The following is a 23,160-nucleotide window of genomic DNA, read 5'->3' on the forward strand; positions in this document are numbered from 1 at the left end:
AGCCTCATCTCACCAGTGCCTCCTCCATGGAGTCTTCTCTAGTACCTTTGTGTGATCATTTGTGGTCATTGCGTGATCATTCTTTTTGCCCTTGGACCTCATAAGCCATTTTGTTTTTCAGCATGCTAATAATGTATGTTTCATGAATTTCGCCCTGTGTAAAAAGACCGGGTGGTGCTCACTGATCTCCAGGATCGCTTCTGGCTCTCCAAAGCATGATTCTCTTACTGTGTGTTGTAGCCAGTAACTGCCTCATCCCCTTAGTAGGGTGTAAGCCCCAGGGGGAAAAGGACTGGGTTTTATCTGTGCAGAACAGTGTTGATGTACAGTAAACAGTAATATTGAATGATTGAGAAAGGAATGAAGTCTCCCTTCTCATCATGAAGTGTTTCATCATGGAAAAGAATAAGGAGGAGAGGCTTTGGGTGCTGATAGACCCCACGTTTACTCCCTGGACTATGGGGAAGGGGAATCTCAGAGTCTGAGAGCTGAAAGGCACCTCAGAGATTATCTGATCCAAGAAGAATCCTCCCTACATCAGCCCCTAATGGGTCATCACTCAGTTGGGGCTTGCAGACCTTTCAGCGATAAGGGTCTCGTAAGGGGATCTTGATACTTTCCATATCTCTAGATGTTTGGAAGTTATTGCTGCCATCAAGCCCAGATCTGCTTGTCTGGAATGTTATAGCATTGCCCATTCATCCTTCCAGAGCTAATCAATAGATCAATCAATCCTCAGGCCTTTGTTAAGCACTTACTATGAGCCAGATGACAGGCCAGTCAGCTGTATAGTGGATAGAGAGCTATCTATGGAGCCATCAGAACCTTCGTGAAAGCCCTGTCTCTGACACATTCTGACTGGGTGGCCCTGGCAGGGCTCTAGACAACTCTCCATGACTGATTATACATTTTGGAGGAGGTGCCTACCTTCATTGGTAGAGGGAATGCCTTCATATGGGATTTTCTTATGTGAATGAAATCAGGTCCAACACTGTCCCTATCCTTATATGCCAAGAATATGCTAATAGAATATGCATGTGAAGATGCAAGGAAAAAAAATTAAAGACAAAATACGCAATCTCTGAACTCCAGGAACTTACATTCTAATAGGGGGAACAATCCATGTATGAAAGACATGGGCAAGATACTTCATGAAGTAGAAAAAACAGAAAAAATGGTGGGGGTAAGTGGGGTGTGGTAGGAAGAAGGGTTTCCTGTATTTATATGACACTTCTTGAGCTGAGTCCTGAAGGAAACCAGGTGTTCAAAAAGGTAAGGGAGAAAAAAAATCCAGACATGAAAATGTAAAGGTATGGAGATGCAGCAGCAGGTGTGGAATGACAGGTATCCGGTTATCATTAATAGAGCACCAACCATGTAGTCATGTGTCAGAAAACTGCAAAACCAAGAAGTCCGATGCCTCTTTCCCATAACAGTCCTGCCAATATTGGAAGACAGTTATTATAGCTCTCTCCCATCTGTTCTTCTGCAGCCTAAACATTCTAAATTCCTTCACCCTCTCCTTGTAGAATATGATTTTTTTAGTCCTTCGTCCAGCCGCTAAAAATCCCTTTTGAATTTACTTAACCAAGGACACTATACCAAGAGATAATGTATTTCTTTTCTTGGTATCTCCAGAGCTTAGCAGAGTGCTTGACATATAAGGAATATTTTATAAAATTTGACTTATTATTACCCTCATAAAATTACAAATTAGAGGCAAGATTGAATTTAATCAATCAATAAACATTTATTGAATACCTACTACATGGCAGGTACTGTGCTAAGTGCTAGGGATACAAACACAGCAAAAGATAGTTCTGCCCTCCAGAAGGGTACAATCTAATGAAAGAAACCACCAGATATATACCAAAGCAAGCTATATACAGGTGAAATAGGAAATAATTAGCAGCTAGAAGGCACTAGAATTAAGAGAGGGTGGAGAAGGCTTCCCGTAAAAGATAAAATTTGAGCTGGGACTTAAAGGAAGCCAAGGAGGTCACTAGTCAGAGTGGAGGAAGGAGAACATTCCAGGAATGGGGGCAGCCAGAGAGAAAGCTCAGACCAAGAGATAGAGGGTCTCTTGTTCAAGGAACAGTCCAGGCCAACATCACAGAACCTTTGTATTTGATCCTGGGGGCAATAGGGAGCCACTGGAGTTTTGTGAGAAGGAGCATGACGTGGCTGGTCCTTCACTTTAGGAAAATCACTTTGGTGACTGAATGTAGATTGAATTGGAGGGGGAGAGCTTTGAGGCAGGAAGACACCCTCCTTCCCCTCACAGCGATCGCAATAAGCAGTTACAGGGCTCAGGAATCACTGAGGTCGATGATCACAGCAGGAAGGGTTGTGAAAGTTATCAAAGCTCCATTTTTCAATGGTAAACAATAATTCATTGCTTGTTTGAAGGCCTCTTTGAATTATAATTTTTAATCAATAATTTCTATCTTATGTTCCCTTTTGAGAATATTTTAGTTGAAAGAACCTTGGATTGAGTGATGGAGTGCTGCCCATGCTGCTGTGGGGTTCTAGTCACTAGAACAAAACAGAGTGACGTCCATTAGTACATACATGCTGGATTTGTGACCAGGGGCCCCAGGTTCGAGCCTCTAGTCTACTATTTATCTGATTTCATTCAGCCAGCTTTTATTAAACACTTACTATGACCCCTGAAGTAGCATGCAGGCTACAGATATATGCCTATATCTGAGGGATAGTGATTCTCACTTTGGCATTTGTATATACCATAATTGGCACACAGTAGGTGCTTAATGAAGGCTTGCTAATTGATTGGCACTCCGTAAGTAGTCCCTGAACCCAAGGAGAAGTCATTTCCTATCTCTGGGTCTTTGTTTTCTTCTCTGTTAAATCAGGGTGTTGGATTCCACGTTCCCTAACCTCCTTTCCTACTCTCTATCTTACCATCACCCTCCTCCAGCTGTTCTCTGTCTAGCTGGCTACTCTCCTTCCTAAAAAGGGGCAGATACCCAAAATTAGACAAATTGTAGAACTGTGTCTCTGGGAAAAAAATGTGAGGGAGGTTTCCCCTGGGCTCTGGACCAATGAATCTCCACCCTGAGTTTACTGAGGTCCGGCTCTCATTTGTTCCTGTTCTGTGTGGTTCTGCTTTGGCCAGCACCTTAGGGGCCAAGGCCAGCGAAGGGGAGATTGGGTCCCTGGGAGTTCCTTGCTACTCTGTGGGGCTTCTCAGTGTGGGGCCAGAGAGGATGTGGAGGAGGGCTCAGGGCTGGTCAGATTCCCAAGCAGTGGGGTGGGGGAGAGCAGCTGGGAAGGATGCAGCCCCCTCCCACAGACAAGGAGGAGAACATTTGCAAGATGCTGTACATTCATCGGGGCCATTGTTATATAATTGTTTTCTGCACATTACATAAATGTCTCTGCTCTGCCAACTGTGGAAGAGGATCCCTCCTACCTCCCTGGGATGTGTGTGTGTGTGTGTGTGTGTGTGTAAAATTCCATTCTAATAAACTCCTGACAGAGTCTGCTGAACACAGCTATTTGGGGAAGACGATCTGAATAACTCCATAACTGTGAGCTTTTGTTGAGAGACAGCTGGTGTAGTGGAGAGAACACAGGACCCGCCGTGAGTGTGTCTCCATTGAAATGTTGGCTCTCCTTCTGGATGGGCCAGTTCTCCCCTCTCTTGTCCTCAGTTTCCTCCTTGGTAAAATTGTGGGGATGGTTGGTCAGATTCTTTAGAGCAGTCAATCAAAGAGCATTGATCAAGTACCTACTATGTCTCAGATACTGGTGGGGAAAAAGAAAGAAAGAGTCCCTGCTCTCAAGGAGTTCTATTTCACCGAGGGAGACAGTGTGAGCTCCTATAACATGGTGGGTGGTGCTGGGGAAAGTACTTGATCCTATCAGCGCCCTCCTGACTTTGGACAAAGACAATGGAATCATCCCATCAGTGCCTTGCCTTGTCCTCCCTTCCTTGTCACCTCAGAACCTGGAGATTGAATTAGCCACATCCTGTTACAAGAGTCGGCTTGCTCTTAGCTTAGGGCAACGTAATGATACTCACACCCAGGTGAGCCTTTTCTCTGCTGTTTTATGGGATATATATCAGATTAAAAGTTATTAGTATAGCTACAATAGCTCAGAGCCCCCAGTTGGTAAGATTCTTAACATTCAGACAGAGGTTTTACTCTCTGCCCTCATCCTAGGCTTCTCTACATTGGATGAAAATCAAAATTCAGGAAATGTCTAAGAAAAAAAGACATTAGAGTGTGTAATAGTATCTATTGTTAGACAGAAAAAAGAGAAAGGTATTGGGAAAAAAGAGATCTCTTTTTTGGAAATTCCCTCAAGTCCTTGAGACGTTAAGTACAATTGGTTAGGTGAGCATAGTGCCTGGCACGTAGTCAAAGCTTCATAAATGTTTGTTGACTTGTGGACTTGCAGACTCATGAAGCCAGCAGCAGTGGCCCACGTCCAGCTCTCTCTGCTTTGTCACAGCTCAGCCCTAAGCTGCTGTACCATTGGCTAAGTACAGCATCCCAGGCTAAATCTTGTGTAGAACTGGGGATGGAGGGGAGCTCTTGGCACCGAAGTCAGGAAGACTTAACTCCAAATACAGCCTCAGCTACTAGCTGTGTGATGCTGGACATGTCACTGAATTTTTTTCTGCCTCAGTTTCTTCATCTGTAAAAGGGAGATAATAGCATGTATCTCCTAGAGTTGTTGTGGGGATCAAGCCTTATATAAATATTAGCTATTATTAATTTTAAGAAAGAAGACAATATGTACATGTATAAGGCTATACAAGCTACATACAGAGCAAATGTGGGATAACTTTAGAAGGGGAGGAGCTATCCTCTCAGACAACCCAGGAAAGCCCCTTAAGGAAAGTGTTTGGAGTTAAGTCTTCCTGACTTCAGTGCCAAGAGTGAATTCTGAGAGGTCGAGATGAGGATGGAGAATGTTTCAGGTTAGGGATCATGGACTGAACAGGAAATATCAAAGTTAGTCCAGTAAAACTGCACCTCAGAGAGTGTGGAGGGGGCGTAATGGAAGGGGAGGGAGCACTTCAACTGCTAAGGAGGGATTTCTTTATGCCTGTTTCTAGAGATAATAGGAAGCCCATGGAAATTAGTGTGTGTGTGTGTGTGTGTGTGTGTGTGTGTGTGTGTGTGTGTGTGTGTGTGTTGGAGTGGGGGGGGGGGGGTGATAGGGCCACAACTGAGTTTTAGGAAAACCAGTTCTGCAGCTTTTTGGAAGATGGATCAGATCAGGTAGCAACTGAAGGGAGGAATTCCAAACAGGAAGCTATTGCTTATCCAGGTAAGGAAGGGCTAAACAGGGGTGGTCACTGTGAGAGGAGAGGGCAGGGAACTTCTCTGAGACATATTGCTGAGCTTTGGCCACTGATTAGATGGCTTTTTGGGGTGAGAGGTGGTGAATAGTCAAGCATGACTTTGAGATGGAAAATCTGTACGACTGGAGTGATGATTTTGCCTTCCACTAAAACAGGGAACTTTGGAAGATGGGAGAGTTTGGGAAGGAAGTTTCTGATTTCTGTTCTGTACATGTTCAGGTGGAGATGCCTATAGGGCATCCAGTTGGAGATGTCTAAACAGCCATCTGTGGTGTGGGAGACAGACTTGGGCTGGTGTATATAGATCAGGAGTCATCTGCACATTGGGATGGCTTTTGAACTCATGGTAAGTGATGAGGTCACCAAACAGAGGAGTGTGCAGAGAAAAGCAATAAACAAAGGTGATGGATTTAAGCCAGAGACATCAGGGAAGTAGGGGCAGGTGGTGGTCTAGATTGTGTTGGGAAAGAAAGCCCACTGCTCCTTGAGGGATCACTCACTTCCACTTCTGGACAACGATAGGAAAGGGAGAACACCTTCCTTATTATCAAATCTCCACGTGCCTCTTTTATTTCCAATCCAAGTACCCTGCTCTGCCCTCTGGGGCCAAGTTGAAGGTGGCTCATCCCTCTCGAACGTGACATGCTCAGTTGTTAGGAGGCAGCCAGCTCCTGAGCACTTGGAGCCAGGTCTTCATGACTCCAAAGCCAACCCTTTAGCTTTCCCACTCCACTCCTTTGAATTCTTCTTAATTATTAATTGATTTAATTAATGAATGCTTATTATACATATATGTTTGTGCATATATGTATATGTGTGTATACATACACACATATGCACACACCTGGGTTGCACAGTGGATAGAGCACTGGACCTATAGTCAGGAATTCAAGTCCAATATTTATTAATTAGTTAAATTATTTCCCCCTCATTCTTTTTGTCTTTATCTATGAGGTTCAAATGGAAACTAGCCAGTGATAAGTCCTTAGCCTGTTAATATTCTTTCATTGCCGCATTGGGAAGCAGAGTCCCCCACGTTGGGAAGTGAAAGTCACCAAGCCCAATCCCCTCCCTCCCATTTTATAGATGAGGTAACTGAGGGCCAGAGAAATGAAATGGTTGGCCCCTGGGTAACAGAGCTCAGAAGTATCTGACATGGAATTTGAACTCACATCATCTTCCTGACTCCAAGTCTAACAGTGCTCTATTCTGTTTAGGGGAAAACCAGACTGCTAAAAGTAATAACTGAATAAACATATTTTGATATATGCCCATCTCCTAGGCATTATTGCTAATATTTATTATTTACCATTAATGCTATTACATTGTATTTTTTAATTTTTCAATTAGAGTACTAGGGGGTCATGTTAAAAAAAAGATGTTTTATTTGTTTCTCACATTTATCACTTGGAAGATTTAATATGGGAAAGAAAACTTCCTTTTCCTTCCCTGGGATTATGCAACATTGGACATACTTTCTGATTCATGGTCATGATTTCAGAGAATCCCAAACCACACAGGCTCCCTGCCTGTCTTTCTTGAATTTATTATCTGGTGACCCTGAATGTATTTTGTATTCTGTCTCTGTATTTCTCTGTCTCCTCTAGGAGTTCTCTTCTGCTATCAGCCAGATGTCCTGCACAAGCCTTCTGATCACTGCCCAAGGCTATCTATCCAAAAGACTTCCTTTTCACCCAACCTAACTCCATCCCCACCAACTGTTACTTAAATTGCCTCTACAGGTACCCTCGTGAAAAGGGCACCTTTCTGAGGCTTCAGAGTAGAGACAGTGTGCTGTAGCGGTGAGAGGATCTGGGCTTTAACCCCCTCTCTGATGTATTACCTGAGTGACCTTGGACAAGTCACTTAACTTCACTGGACCTCAACTTCCTCATCTGTATAATGCAGGAATTAGACTCAGTAACCTCTGAGGTTCTGCCTCACTCTTGATCTGGGAACCTCTGGATTTTTCTGGGTCTTGGTTTCTTCATCTGTAACGTAGGAGGTTTGAGACAGAAGACCTCTGAGGTCTCTTCCTCCTGTACATCTATGAGTCTCTGGCCTCTGTTCCAATCCTGATTCCATTGCTTATTATCTACGTAACATTCTTCTTGTTCCCTGTCCAATCTGGGCTTTCTTTCTTCATTTGTAAAATTGGCAGATGGAGGAGAGTGTTGGGAGATTAAATGATCTTTAAGTTACCTCCCAACCCCAAATCCTGTGATCCTGGAGGGTTAGAATGGGCTATTTATCGTAGATACTTTGCTAAAGAATGCACATGTTTAACAAAAATGTATCTTCTTCCCCACTGAGAAAGGGAAATTTTTAGCACTTGAAGGGTGTCCCAGAAAAAAAAATCCTATCTGGAATGTTTGATGCTAAAGGAGGACAGGCCATTAAAGAAACAACAACCACCTGCCTGTTGGACTCATTCTGTCTTTTAAAGAAACTTAAGTCCCCTAAGATCAGAAATACTTATATCCTAAGATCTGCACTGCTCTCCTTCAGGACTCCATTTTCTGCCAATTCCCTGTGCCGGCTAAGAATACTTTGAGAGGGGAGCCATTGGAATTGATAGTTGATATTGGTCTTTGATGGGTGGGTCTATTTGGTTTGAACAGAAATGGAAAGAAATTGCATTTGTCTTTGAGATGTTGCTTCTCAGCACCAAGAAATGTGGTCCTTCACCTGATCTCCATGGGTCCACCCAGTTGTGTGAAAATCTGGCCTCTTCACAAAAAGACTCTGGAAGTAGAAGGGTTAAAACTCATTCGCTTCAAGCTGTGTGACCTTGAACAAGTGACCTATTTCAGTTTGGGCATCCTCATGTTCATCATTACCTGCCAGGAGGCCATGATATCAGTGGATGGATGATGTTTTGAGTGTGGGGACTCAGGGCTCTGGAGTCCCAGAAGCAAAGTGCTGTTAACAGAAGTCAGGTACCATTTCCCTGAACTGTCCCTGAACAAGCATCTTCTCTACAAATAACCCCAACCATTAGTTGTTCAACCTCAACTTGAGAGCCTTGAATGAAGGTAAGCCAGGATGGTGAAGGGACATAAGCCCATGTGTAATAAGGATGGATGGAAGGAACTGGGGCAGTGTAGGGAAGAAGAGGTAAGCCTCAGGGGGAAGGAAGGAGGTACAGTCAGTAATTTGAAGGGCTGCCATGAGATTGAAGGCTTCCATTTTTTTAATTTTGTTTGGTCCTAGATCACAGAACCAGGAATAGTGGGGGGGAGGCAAAGTCAGGTGGGTTCTTGGAGAAAGCTTCCTAATAAGAAGTGCTGCCCCACTGGGAAGAGGCTATCTTGGCTGAGGGAGAGGTCACCCCTTCTTGGGCATCTTGAAGCAGATCTACGACACCTACAGACCATAGTGAGGATGACTTTTGGCATAGGCATTGGATGAGATGACTGAGACGATCCCATCCCATGCTAAATGCGGCCTATTTGGGAAGCCTCTTCAAATTTCAGGCTATATTATTTTTAACAAGATAATTCTCCCTTTGTTCAGTTGTATCCTACTTTCCATGACTCCATTTGGGGTTTTCTTGTGGTTGGCCATTTCCTTCTGCAGCTCATTTTACAGAGGAGGAAACTGAGGCACGCATGATTAAATGACTTGCCCAGGGTCTCACAGCTAGTGAGTGTCTGAGGTCAGATTTGAACTCAGGCAGACGAGTCTTCCTGACTCCAGGCCTGGAACTCTATCTGCTGTACCATCTATCTTCCCTAGGAAGTTAATTACATTAAGCCATATCAGCCTCTGAAATTTCACCCATTTCTGGGCCTTGGTTCTTCCCCTTGAGGCTACCCGAACAAGTAAAATCTCTCTTCCATGTCCATGACCACCTCTACTTGAAGCACAATGTCACCAAATCTTAGCATGGAGAGGATCAGCTGGCATGGGCTTCTCAATCATAAGAACTCCCTCAAGAAAGTGGGCTTATCTATCTGCCAGATGATCACCAAGTTTCTGTTTGAAGAGATCTTCGTGAAGCAGCCAGTCCACTCCGGGCAAATGGTGGGATTGTGTCCATGACTTTCTTGAAAACATTCCTAAAGGGTTCAACCCTTGGGAGAGTAGTCTTGGCCTACTTATTTAATATTCCACCAATAGCAATGCCAGGCAGAGTGTTCATCTGCTGTACCCCTTATGTTTCTTTCCCCATTGCTATCTCTGTCTCTCTCATTGTCTCTATCTCTGTCTCTGTCTCTCCCCTCCCTTCTCTCTCTCTTTCCCAGACTGTCTCCTTAATGCTTCCCTTGGTTGATCATTCCCAATTACCCTAACTATCACTTATTTGCACCTAGATTTTGGCCTGTTGTCTCCCTTATCAGAGAGTGAGCTCCTCCAGTCTTCCTTTGCATCTCTAGCACTTGGCACAGGACTTGGCACATAGTAGGTGCTTCATCAGTACTTGGTGACAGACTGTCTCTGGCTTTTCCTCTCTGTCTTGGTCTGCCTGCCTGACTATCTTTCTGTCTTTTCCCCTTTTCATTTCTGGTCCAGCCCCCTCCCTTTCCTAATTCCCAGTCATGCATGTCCTTGACTTCTGCCCCACTAGTCCTGCCTACATCATCGTTGAGAATCTGCTGAAGCTGCTTACACCCACCAGCCAGCATTCTCTTCCTTCCTTCTGAGTCACCCGCAAGCCTGAGCGTTTGTATTGACGATAGGCTGAGGCTTTCAGCCATGAATCACTACCGGGTAAAGAGATCGCAGGGTCACAGATTTAGAGCTAGCAGGGTCATTGGATGTGACCTCTCCTTTAACAGATGATGCTCAGGCAAGTGAGAAAACTTGGCCAAGGTCACCCAGCCAGTTTAGTGGCAGAGATGGGAATCCAGCTTTGATCCCCTGATGCTGATTCTCTCATTCTTCCAATGATTCTAGGCTGCTCTCAGAGATGTATCTAGGCCTATTTTCACCAGGTACAAAAATCAGTGAGCTTTGGTGGGGTGATGGTGGTGGAGAGCACAGTCCTACCTTAAGTACATGGAAGATGGGCATCAGATCTCTTCTGACATACCTTCGCAGTGAGTAGATGTGAGAAATGGTGAGTACTGGGCCTTTGGAAGTGGTAGCAGCCTGGAAGCAGGTGTGCTCAGCACCAGGGTTATGGTGATGACCTTCCTCAGGAAAGCCACAGTAATGGCGCTTATCTGCCCTGTTCAGCAGACAGCTGGGTAGGCATTGGCATCATTGTAGGAATGAAATTCCCCTGCACCCACATTTTAGCTCCCTTCGCCTGGGCCAAAGCCTCATTCATCCATCACTAGTTATGGCTCTGACCTGTATAAGAGCGATGGGTCTAAAGTATGGGTAGTGATTTCTGCTCTGCTGACCCCACAGACAGACACAAGCAGATCAGTTTTGGAGCCGTTAATTGTCATGAAGTCATAAGCCATTCTTATTTGCCTCTTATTTAGAAACACTGGGACAGTTTGAGTGAGGAATAACAGCCAGATGACCCCAGGTCTATAATGGTGTCCTTGGAATATCCCAAGAAGCAGCGGAAAGCCCATCGGTAGAATGTTAGCCAGACATTCTATGGAGAACTTCTGGGAAGGGATGAAGCAGAATCAGTCACATGGGATGGGAAGACATGGGTGGGTTGTCACCTGTACCTGGAGAAGGAGGTTAAGCATCATAGGAACCACATACCTGCAGAGAGGGTCACACATCCAGAGGGTAGAAAGACCTTGTGGCTATCGAGTATGATCCCCTCATTTTATAGGTGAGAAAACTGAGGCCCAGCGCAGGTAAGTCCTCTGTTCAAGATCATACAAAGGATCATGGATGTACAGAGCTGGAAGGGACCTCAGACACTCTTCTGTTTAATCCTCACCTTTTACATATTTGGAAACTGAGTTTCAGAAGAGCCAAATGACTTACATATGCACTGGGGAAACAGCTTTGCAAGCCTTCATCTGCATGCTCATTGATGATGATGAAGATAATAGCTGACCTTTGTATAGCTCTTATGATGGACCAGGCCCTGGGCTAAACATGTTATAATTTTTCTTCCTATTTGATGAGGGATGGTTGATGCTATTACTTATAGATGAGGAAACTGAGGCAGACAGAAGTTAAGTGACTCACCCAGGGTCACACAGCAAGTAAGTGTTAGAGGCTGGATTTGATTCAGCCTTCCTGATTACAGGCCCAGGGCTCTAGCCACTGTGCCACCTGGCTGCTGTTGCTCAGGATGCTTGGGGACCCACCTTTCTGGCTTGGGTGTCTGATTTCACAACTTCTTGGCCTTATTTTTCTCTGGGTATCCTTCCTCTCCCATAGTCCCTGATCAGCAGACTTAGGAAAGCCTCTTTGTACCTTCCTCGTCCTCTCCCTGAAACTACTGTATCTGCCCCATTGAAGCCTCTGATTGGCTGCCCATCATCTGAGCTGTCTCTCTAGGCCTGGAGGAGGCATTTCCTGCAAAGGTGGAGAAGGGAAGAACTGGACGCCTCTCCGCCATTCCTCATCTGGCAAACTGGGTTTCCTGTGAGGGGGAACCAAGTCTGCAGCATGGTTCATCAGTCATTCCATTCCTATCTCTTATTCCTCAGTCAGGCCATGTGTGATGGGATCCTGAGAGCACCTTAAGATCCACCCTCTAGCCTGTTGAGAATCCCCAGTCTCTGAGGAGGCCCCCACAAGATTCTGAGCTCCAGTGATACACAAAGCTCACAATATGTCATAGAGGCACCCTTATAATAGAGTGGGTACTTAACCACACAGAAAAGTGGAACTTGACTTATAATAACTGCAATTCCATGGAGCTGTAACATTTGAAAAGCTTTAGACATTTCCTCGTTTATAATATATGTGATGGCTAGGGCACTGAACTTGGAGGCAGGGAGAGGAAACCCTGGGTTCATAGCCTGCCTGTGAAATCCTGGGCAGGTCACTATTCCTTAGATGGGCTTCTTCCTCCTTGAAATGAGAGTGTTAGATTCCTGGCCACTAAGGCCCTTGCCAGCATGAAACATGTGATCCTCTAAGATATGAACTCAGTGCAGTATGTGCCACAGGAAAAGATGGCATCCATTTGTTACTTCCTGGAAAAGCTGACTAACCTCTCTGTGTCTCTGTTCCTTCATCTGTAAAATGATAGGGTTGGACATTTATGACTACTGGGAGCCCTGTGATACAGAAGGTGAAATGGAGACTCAGTGACATTACCTGACTGGGCACAGTCCCCCAACCAGCTTAGTTCAGATCAAGATTCTAAGTCAAGTCTTCCTGACTATGAGTCCAGCACACTATGAGGCTAAGTTGACTGTCATAGCACTGAAGTGTTGGGGGCAAGATGGTCCTTCATTTTTCTTTTTTTTCTCTTTCTTCCTTTTCCTTTCTTCTCTTCTTTCTTCTTTCATACTTTCCTTCCTTTTTTTCCTTCCTTCCTTCCTTCCTTTCCTTCCTCCCTTCCTTCCTTTTTTCCTTCCTTCCTTCCTTCCTTCCTTCCTTCCTTCCTTCCTTCCTTCCTTCCTTCCTTCCTTCCTTCCTTCCTTCCTTCCTTCCTTCTTTCTTTCTTTCTTTCTTTCTTTCTTTCTTTCTTTCTTTCTTTCCTTCTTTCCTTCTTTCTTTCCTTCTTTCCTTCCTTCCTTCTTTCTTTCTTTCTTTCTCTCTTCCTTCCTTCCTTCCTTCCTTCCTTCCTTCCTTCCTTCCTTCCTTCCTTCCTTCCTTCCTTCCTTCCTTCCTTCCTTTCTTCCTTTCTTTCTTTCTCTCTCTCTCTGTCTCTCTTTCTTTCTTTCTTTCTTTCTTTCTTTCTTTCTTTCTTTCTTTTTCTTTTTTCATTAAATGACTTGCCTAGGGTCACAGAGCTAGTATTGATTTACTTTCAATAACCCACACTCAAAGAATTAGGGGAGGCAGAGGATAGAGATAAAACCTCTGCGTTGGGGAATCGATCCTTCAGGGTCATCTTATCCAGTTCAAATTTAAACCAGGATCTCCAAGGGATGATCCAATCTCCACTTGGAAGTCTCTTTTGTGGGGAACCCAGGATGGTAAAAAGAGTGCTGAATCTCGAATTAGAGTAGCCCTCTTACTAGCTGTTTGACCTTGGAAAATCTCTGTACCTCTTTGGTTTCCATATGGAGACTGAGTGGGTTAGATTGAAAGTCTTTCAAGGAAGCCTCCAGTACTAAATTTGTGTTGTTATTTTAACAGGAATGTTGGTACTAGACAAGCGAATTGACTTCTGGCAGAGGAGTATGTCGCTGGCTTTGGGATGAGAAGATGAGGTTGATTTCTAACTGAGGAATCCCTTCTTTCTTTTGGGATAATGAAGCAAAGCTTTGGTCCTTGTGATTGGAGTTGGTGGCAACTGAGCCAAAAAATGCTGCCCACTTTGGGAAGCTAACATTTGGGAGAAGAGATAGTTCCCACTCTCTTGTTAAGCAACTTTTTTGCTGAAACATAGTTAATGCCAACTTTGGACTTCTGGAGGGAGGAGCTTTCTCTCCCTTTTCTCCCTAGCCACAGTGGCAGCCCATAACAACTTCGTGGAAATGTTGCTTCATGTGCTTTGCAAGGGTCAGCATGAGACAAGAGCTCAAATCCTGAAGTGCTTCTCTGATTTGTATTTCCTTCTCTGAACTCAAGTAACCAAGTAGCAACACCAAGAAATGGGTGCTGTCTGTCCTAGCAACTGCCATGGGAGCTTGAGATTCTGCAGTTCCCAAGTCAAAGTCTGATACCCAATGGGAGGCATTTCCTTCAATATCTTCCATCTTGGAGGAGAAAGTGACCACCATCAGGAAGAGTTTTACAGATGAGAAACTTAGGCCCAGAATGATTAAGCTATGTGCACAAAGTCACAGAGCTGTTAGCTGAATACACACAGAAAGCTCAAGTCATGCCCTGGTAGTTTTATAGCCACATCAATTTTCTCAAGTAAGAGGGATCTTGTGAGGCACTTGGATAGTTCAGCCTGAAATGAAGGTGACTCTCTTTTGGGAAGAGTATAAAGGAGGTTATGGGTTATCTTTTCCTGTTTTAAGTATCTAGACATGCAAGACTATTAGTCTTCCGTGTTTTGAGAGTTTCTTTGGTGGCAGAAGAAATAACTACCTGAGTTTTTCCTGATGAGAAGCAGCTATGTAAGGGATAAAGAGCCAGACTTGATGTCAGGAAAATATGGATTCAAGCCTTTGTCACATGCTGATTGTCTATGTTTAGAAGGGAGTCTATGTTTAAATATAGTGAGTGCAAGACACCACTTAAGACTAGAAGGTGCAGAGACGGTACTGCCTCTACTGCCTCAGTAGAGGACTTTTGTTGGCTTGGCTGTGCCTTCTACCATTGAAATGAAAAACTCAGCTCTTCTCCATAGCAATGATATTTACTTTGTAAAGAGAGTAAATTTCTAAAAAGGGACTTTGTTCAGTAGGGAGAGGGGAGAAGTCCCCAGGTAGGAGCCTTTGTTGTTCAGTCATTTCAATCATGTCTGTCCCAGTGGGGATTTTCTTGGCAAAGATACTGGAGTGATTTTCCATTTCCTTCTCCAGCTTATTTGATAGATGAGGAACTGAGGCAAACAGGGTTAAGTGACTTGTCCAGACTTACACAGCGAGAAAGAAAACCCAAAGTGAGGTCATGGAAAAGTAGTCTTGACTGAAGTGGGACTCCACAACCACATTTACCCTGTGTATAACTCATTAGGACATATTTGTTTACTTGTCTCTCCTATTAGATCCTGAGTTCCTGGAGGTCAAGGATTGTCTCACCTTTTTTTGTATCTCCAGAGCAGGCACTTTGTAAATGGTTACTGCCTATTTGTCAACTCTTCCCTTTCTAGATGCTCATTAAGGATCTTCTTACTATTGTCTTCTAGAATGTTGCCAGGAAAAGAATCCCAGTTCAGTGGATTTCTACAGGAATCTCCAATTCCTTTAGTTTCTCCCAACCCCAAACCAATCTAATTGAGCCGGATCGGGTAACTTGAACCCACCAATGGCAGATAACACTCTCCCCTTACCTCCCCTGTTATCTGGGGTAGCAGCTTTGTTTTAGCCATATCAGTTCTTTCCTTCCCGTTCCATAAATTATTTTCCTTGGCAGAAAAATAAATGAAGAAGATTACAAGACGAAGAATTCTGCCTTCCCTCCCTTGGCAGCTCTCGTCAGCTCATGCATTCCGAGCGGTGGAATCGGGCCTGTCCTTTAGCAAAACGTCCTCTTGCTTTCAATAGTACTTGAACATTAAATATAAAATAAACATACAAATAAATATGAACATATTCATATTAAACATAAAAGAAATTTGAATATATAACATAAATGCTGAAAATATTGTTATTAAATATAAAAGAAATGTGTAAAAACTGTACCTGTAAAGATATATTTACATTAAACACCAAATGTTAAACATAAAACCTTTCTGCTATTGCCCTTGTCGTCTTAGCGAGCATCAGGTCATTGCGGACTTCAGAGCTTTGATGCTGTTTTAGGTCTCTGGCTTTCTTGTGTTCAACATCTAGCATACGGTCTTGTATATTCGCCGTTCAGCATCTGCCGAATTGAAGTTAACCCAAGAGCTGAATGTTTCCATTGTGCACGGAGCACCGGACTTGGAGCGAGGAAGACGTGGTGGAGCTCAAGTCTTGCCTGAGATACTTAGCTGGGTGCCTCTGAGCAGCATCACTTTCAGCTTCCTAATTCCATCAACATGCCTCAGCAGCCTGCTTCCTTTGACCCTGCAACCCTATTCTTTCAGTGGTGAGTTGCTCCCATGTCTCCATTTTAAGGAAGGACCCATAGCAGCCATTTTCTATTTTCTGTACTTTGTCACACTGCCTCCCACTAGGGCCTTCCCTGAAACCTTTTCAGATGTCTTTTATACGTTGTCTCCCCAATGGGAGTTCCTTCAAGGCTGAGATTGTTGTTTTTTTCACTTGATTTCTGTCCTCAGAAAAGCTTTGTGGACCTTAAAGCACTGTGCAAATGGTAGCTACTAATACACTGAATTTAATTCCCTTCATCTCTCGATGCTGCCTCTGTTGGAAACCACTGTCTGGTTCTTCTTAATATATAAGTTGGCTCATTATTTCTGTGTAACTATGGGAATCCTCTTTGTCCCTCTCTCTGTCCCACCACCCCCTCAAATGCAAACTTGTAATCGTTTATTTTTTTCCAACAAAAAACCAAACTTCCTTATAAAGCAAATGCTCTCTCCCCCAACAGTTAGTAGTTTGTTGATGGCTAACAAAAAGAGAGGTAGTATGTCTTTAGCTCTGGCAATGTAGACCAACACTGATCATTGAGCCTGGGGACAATTTGGGTTTTTACTTTTCCATTTTGATTTTATTTACGCTGCTGGAGTTTCTTGTGTTTCTTTTTTCTTATTCTGCATGACTTCATGCAGATCCTTTGATGTTTCATTGAAATTCTTCAGGGCCCTTATTATTTATTCTGCAATAGCATTCACTATTTTGCAATAACTTCTTAAGCCATTCCCAAATTTTGAGTGAAATATTTTATTTCCAGATTTATTTACAAAGAGATTTCTGATATTAAGGCGAATAATAAGTCTTTTCTTTCTGTCAATACTCTTTTTTTGGGACATATAGTCTGAGTTGTGGATTCTTCCAGTCAGAAGGTATGCACAATTAAATAACTTTTCTTGAGAAATCCCAGACTGTTTCTGTAATGGTGAAACCCATTCTCAGCTCCAGCAACAGTGAGTTATCATGCCTATCATGCAACCATGAAATTTCACATAATTTGCTTCTATTTTTCCCTCCAAGGAAAATATGCATTAGGCTAGCAAGATCAGAGGCAGGAAAGGTTGTTAGGAACTTAATACCTCAAATAAGTCAGAGGATTTTAAGAGTGAACCTATGTGCAGAGAGCTAGAATTGATGACAGATAAAACTTCTTGAGAATGAGACCATCCAAAAATGGAATGTTCTGTCTCATTACTAGTAGTTTGTAAACAAAGAATCTGGGACTGTTTGCTGGATTTGTAGTAGAATCAATTCCTGTTCACATCCAGCTACACTTGATAGCCTTTGGGAACCCTTCCAACTCTGAGATTGTGTGATTCTGTGAACAGGAAATGAACACATTGAAGCAGTCAGGACAGACCACTCTGCCTGGGAGCCTAGCAAATTGTCCCTCCTCATTCATTCATTATGAACTTCTTCTCCTCTGTTATTTCCTGCTTCATCTCCCTTCAAAATCATCCCATTAGGAAGAGGTAGTCTTCTGTTCCAAATCCAGCTCCTTTACTTATGATCTTAATTTCATCCCTTCTCATCTGCTCTAGGAGCTTATTCCTCCATAAGGGGCCAGATGGGAGAGGGACTTGCCTTTCTGTCTCCTACATCTCAATACTGAGTTTAACATGCTTAAAAGCAAGGTGGTCCTGCCTCTACTGAAAGGTGAATGTTTTAAAAACAAAATTAATAAAAAAAGACAAATCCTTCAACATTATTGTTAATCACTACCACCCACTCTGGTATCCCAGAGACAATGCTAATCATAGTAAATTACCTTTGTGACTTTCAAATGTAGAGTTTCCCCTAAGGGGAGAAGTAGAAAAGATACACAACGTACAGTATAATTTGAATGTGGGGCAGGCAATTTATTACTATATATAAAAAGAATGTTAAGCATTAAAGAATCATAGAGCACATTAGCAAAACAATTAGAACATAATTCAGTAACTTAATTTATAACTACTGGCACAGTTATCTGGGAAGCTAATATTTAAGACTCATCAGGGCATGACATAATTTTGTAGTACTAATCTGGCATTTTGTATTTGACCTTGGCTCAGGACCATCCAATCCAATGCTCAACTTGAGTCAGTCTTCCTTCTGGTAGCTTCATGCTTCAGTATGGGAAATTCCTTTGCCTCCAGCCTACTTCTGTTTCTGCTGAAACTGATTGATCTCTCATTGGTGCCAGATCCTCTGGGCCTTTCAGATTCCAAGGTTACAACCTGGACATATATAAGGCTGATTCTCAGTCACCAGCTCAGAAAAGGAAAGACAAATTATCCCCAGGTTCATGCTGTCCTAGTCAGGATACACACTCATCACCGCATAGAAGTTAGATAGCAACAGTTGCCCATTTCCCTACCCAACTGTAGAGATATAGGTGGAAATAGTCTACATATTTCCCACCTGGAAAGGAGGAGATAGGAGAAGAAACAAAGTCAGTCCCCTGTGGACATTCTTTGTGTTATCTGTTCATCTGATAAAACAGCCAAGTAGGATCCTCTTTATTATCTCTCATTGTAAGTCTACTCACTTCAAGTAAAGAGTGAAATGTGGATAGTAACAGCACTCCCCCCACTCCCCACATCAAGGATGGTTCTAGATATGTTGATGGATTGTACACTACAGTGCTTGGGGGAAATCAATTTAAATCAATCAGTAAGCAATTATTAAGTGCCAACTGTGTGCTAGGCACTGTGCTAAGCTCTAGAGATACAAAAAGAGGACAAAGACAGTTCCTGCCCTCATGATGCTTACGATCTAATGATAATAAGTCCCCCACCTCCTGTATATTGTTATCCACTTTCTCCTCCCCTGCTTCCTCACAAACAAGTCCTGCTCTCCACAGTCCTTAAAAATCACCATCACATGACTGTATCAGGGCTTCTAGTCATCATCCTTTATTTCTTCTTGCTTTCCCAGCCAAACTCCAGGCTGGAGAAAGGAAGAGAACGGACAAAGCAAAGGATCCCACCCCGTATTTGCTGCCTTTCACTCCTTTCTCATCCATCTCTGCCTTGGCTCCTGATTCTACCACTTCACTGGAAATTCTGTGTCAAAGGCACCAGTAATCTCTTAATTGAAAACCTATGTAGCTTATCTCAACTTGCTTCCATTTATAATACCAACTTCTAGTCTATCCCCTCTCAAATTCATTCTCCTCACAATTGTCACCATAATCTCCCTACAACACAGCTCTGCCTGTCACTCCCAGGATATGAAATAGTCCTTATCTCCCTGCTGCGTCTAGGACAAAAGAACAACTTCTCTATTTGACAATAAAAATTCTTCCCAGTCCCATTCCAATCTGCCTTCTTCCTCAAAATGTTTATATGATTCTCCTTTACATCCAAACTAGAGCAGTTGCTCTGCCCTGAATATAACTCTCTATTCCCTACAACTGGGAATTGTATGTTTTCTCAAGTTGTGTCCCATGCCTGGAATGCCCCTCCCTCCTCACCTCTACCCCTGGCAGTTCTCACTTACCTGCAATACTGAGGTCAGGTGCTACCTCCTATATGACACCTTCCCTGATTTCCCTATGAACTTTAAATGATAGCCCAACAGGACAAGTCCCTCTCCCCTATACCTCCATCTCTGCCCTTTAGTTCCCACTTCCCTTGGTGTTCTCTCTCCCTATCTCTGCATATTGAATTTCTACCCTGCCTGTCACCTCCACCACTGCCATGCGCTCTAGATTTCTCAAGCTGATCCCACTCAGTCAGATGTCACCCTTCCTTCATGGAGGACTAAACAGTGCCCTTCTCTGGAGCACCTACCCTGCTAATTTGGGATTCCAATAAGGCAAGAAGATATGAGCAGGTAGACCTAATTTTCATCCAAAATACATGGGATGTACTAAGAGCATGAGTGAGAAGGAAGGTGGTGGCATGCAAGGTTGGAAAGGAAAATAAATACAACACTTTTTCCCCATGGAAGTACATTGATCTGCACCAGAAGGTATTTAATACATGTTGTTTGAGTCAGATTAAATATGGGACTCATCCACTAGGGCATGGAGACAGAGAGGCAGCTGACTGCTGAAAACATGTGAGAGTACAGGCTCAGCGTGGGGGGTAATGGAGAGTTGGGGAAGACTGGAAGGCTCAGGGGACTTAACATTGCTGGAAAGGGTGGGGTTTGCTTTTAGTAACTTCCATTAGGCATTTCTTGTGTGTGTGTGTATCTCACTGGGCTGTGTGTGTATGTGTGTGTGTGGTGATAGGGGGATTGGATGATGATAAAACAAGCTGATCTTCAGCCCCAGGCCTCCCAGGATGGGGGTGGGTGTCCAAACATTAGTAGTGGGAAACAGTCACAGCTGCCCAGTGACCCTAACTATGAGGCCAAGAGACCCAGCTGCAGAAATGCAAAGGGTCAAAGTAAGTCCTCCTAGCCTTGTCTGAGGACTTCTTTGATCACCTCCCCACATCTCAGGGCCGAATGTTGCCTCTTCCTTTCAATATAAGTTGCTATTTACTCATACTTCCCATCAGGGTGACCTTGAGAAATTAACCTCTCTATGTACCATTTTATTCACATGTAAAATGAAAAGTTGTATTCAATGGTTTCTAAGGACTCTTGGGCCTCTCCATCAGTAGTCTATGCATGAATTTACCTTCCTAGGCCATAGAGTCCCAGAGTTCTGAATGTAAGGGTTGGAAGGGACTCCATCTAGTTGAACCCATATGTATAAGTAATGCCCTCTCTCAAGCACCTGGCAAGTACTGGCCCAGCCTCTGAAGAAGACGTCCAATAACAAGCATCTCACCAGCTTCTCCCTGAAGTAATTCTTCACTGGGAGATTTCATTATTAGGAAATTCTCCAGAATTCCCAACCTAAATTGGCCTTTTGGCAATTCTCCCCAAAATTCCCCTCCCCACTCCCACTGCTCCTGGTTCAGCTCCCTGTGCCAAGCTAAACAGTCAAATCCCCCTTCCTTGTGGCAGCCCTTCAAAGAGAGCCAACCTAGCCACCAGATATTCTCTCCAACTGATCCTCATATGGCTTGGATTCAAGACCCTTGACCATCCTAGTTGCCTCCTCTCTCTCTAGCATTCAGATGTCCTTCTTAAACTATAGTGTCCAGAACTGAACATAGTCCTCCAGGTGAGGGCTGAAAGATGTGGCACAAGAGGTAGAGAGCTAGACTTGGAAGACCAGAGTTCAAATTCTTCCTCAAACCTTTACTGGCTGTATGACCCTGGGCAAATCACTTAACTTCTTCCTGCCTCCATTTCCTCACCTGCAAAATGAAGAAAACGATAGCACCTTCCTCCCAGGTTGTTGTAAGGAGCAAATAAGACAATATGTGTAAAGTTCTTTGTGAACTCTAAACTGTCACGTAAATCAAAGCTACTGCCACCACCACCATCATCATCATCATCATCATCACCAACCTCACCATCCGATTCCTAGAAACTATAGCCCTTTTAGAACAGCCCACGATGACATGAGTCTTTTTGATGACCATGTCACATTACTGATGAATACTGAGATTGGGGTTCAAACTCCAAGGTATTTTTTTCAGAATATCTGATGTCTAACTATATTTTCCCCATCTTGTACTTTTGAAACTGATTTTTTTAACCCAAGTACAAAATTTGACATTTATCCCTAATGAAGAATTTATTTTTATCTGTCTTTCTTTTTTTTTTCCTTTCCCAAAATAGAATGTCTTCTCTTTAAGGCTGTGACAGTTTCATTTTTCCTTTGTGTCCCTGGTGGCTAGCACATAGAAAGTACTTAAGAAATACTTGCCAAGTTGTTGTTGAGTCCTAGGCTCAGCATTTTAGGAAGGAGTTTGATTGAAGGACAACAAAAGATGGGCCACCTGTATGATGAAGGAAAGTCGCTATCTTTAGCATTAGTTGTAGGAACTGGGCACATGTATGTTGGATGAGAGAAGTTTGGAGGATAACATAATTGTCTTCAAGTATCTGAATGGCTGTCCTAGGCAGGATGGATTGGCCCTACTCCACTTGACTCCAGAGAGGAGACCCTGACCAATCAGGGGGAAAGTTGCCCAGAGGCTGTTTTAGACTCAACATCAGGAATGAACCCAGAGCTGCCTGGAAAGGAAAGGAATGAACTTGCTTCAGGATGTGGTAGGTTCCCAACTGAGTAGAAGTCTTCCCCCAGAGGGTAGGTGGGTCACCTTGTCTGGGCACAGGTTGGCTTAAGTGGACACTTTGGTCCTCTCCATGAGATTTATGTCCTCCTGCTAGGCATTGTGGTGATCAGACATTGGATGCCCTCTTGCCTGGCATTGCGGTGGCCAGAGATAAGTTGCTCTCCTCATCATGGAGCACTAAAACTGCTAAAGCATAATTCTGGGCAAGAATTCAGTGGTGAATCTTATTAAGTTTCCCAATCTCGAGGGGAGCTCATGTCCTTTGCTGTGGATAGGCTACTCTTCATTCACATGGGCACCATCCCAATCCAGTCTCTCATCATCTCTTCCCTGAATTATTGGAAGAGTCTCCAAATCAGCCTCAATGACTCCACATGCTCCCTTCTCCCATGTACCCTTCATACAGCTTTTTAATTGGCATTCCTAAAACATAGACTTGACCAAGGTACTCCTCTATAGTCTCCAATGACTCCCTACTACCTCTACTTTAAATATAAAATTCTCATTCTCTCTTTTCATTTATGGCCATCCATGATATGCTTGTCCTTATTCCATGTGAATTAATTGTACATGACATGCAATCTACCACCTCAGCACCTTTGCCCAAACAGTCTCCAATATCTAGGATACAAAAGACAATCCCTTTTTATCTCTGCCTCTTGGAATCCCTAGGTTCCTTTTGGTCTCAGCTGAAATATCATTTGAGACTTTTCATGCCCCTTTTTTTCTACCCTCCCCCAACACAGCCATGTTAACTCAGTTTCTGTTGCTATCTTTATGTCTCTGTTTCTCTCTGCCTCATTTTCTCTTACTGTTTCTGTTATTTTCTCCCATTATCTATCACTTTTTGTCTTTGTCTCTGTTCCTCTCTATTTCTATCAGCCTTGAAATCATTTTACAGAAATTACAACTTATATGAAGGACTTGGTCGCTACATAAACCTGCCTGTTCA

Source organism: Notamacropus eugenii, chromosome 1 (genome assembly GCF_028372415.1).
Source record: "Notamacropus eugenii isolate mMacEug1 chromosome 1, mMacEug1.pri_v2, whole genome shotgun sequence".
In the NCBI taxonomy this organism is placed as follows: domain Eukaryota; kingdom Metazoa; phylum Chordata; class Mammalia; order Diprotodontia; family Macropodidae; genus Notamacropus; species Notamacropus eugenii.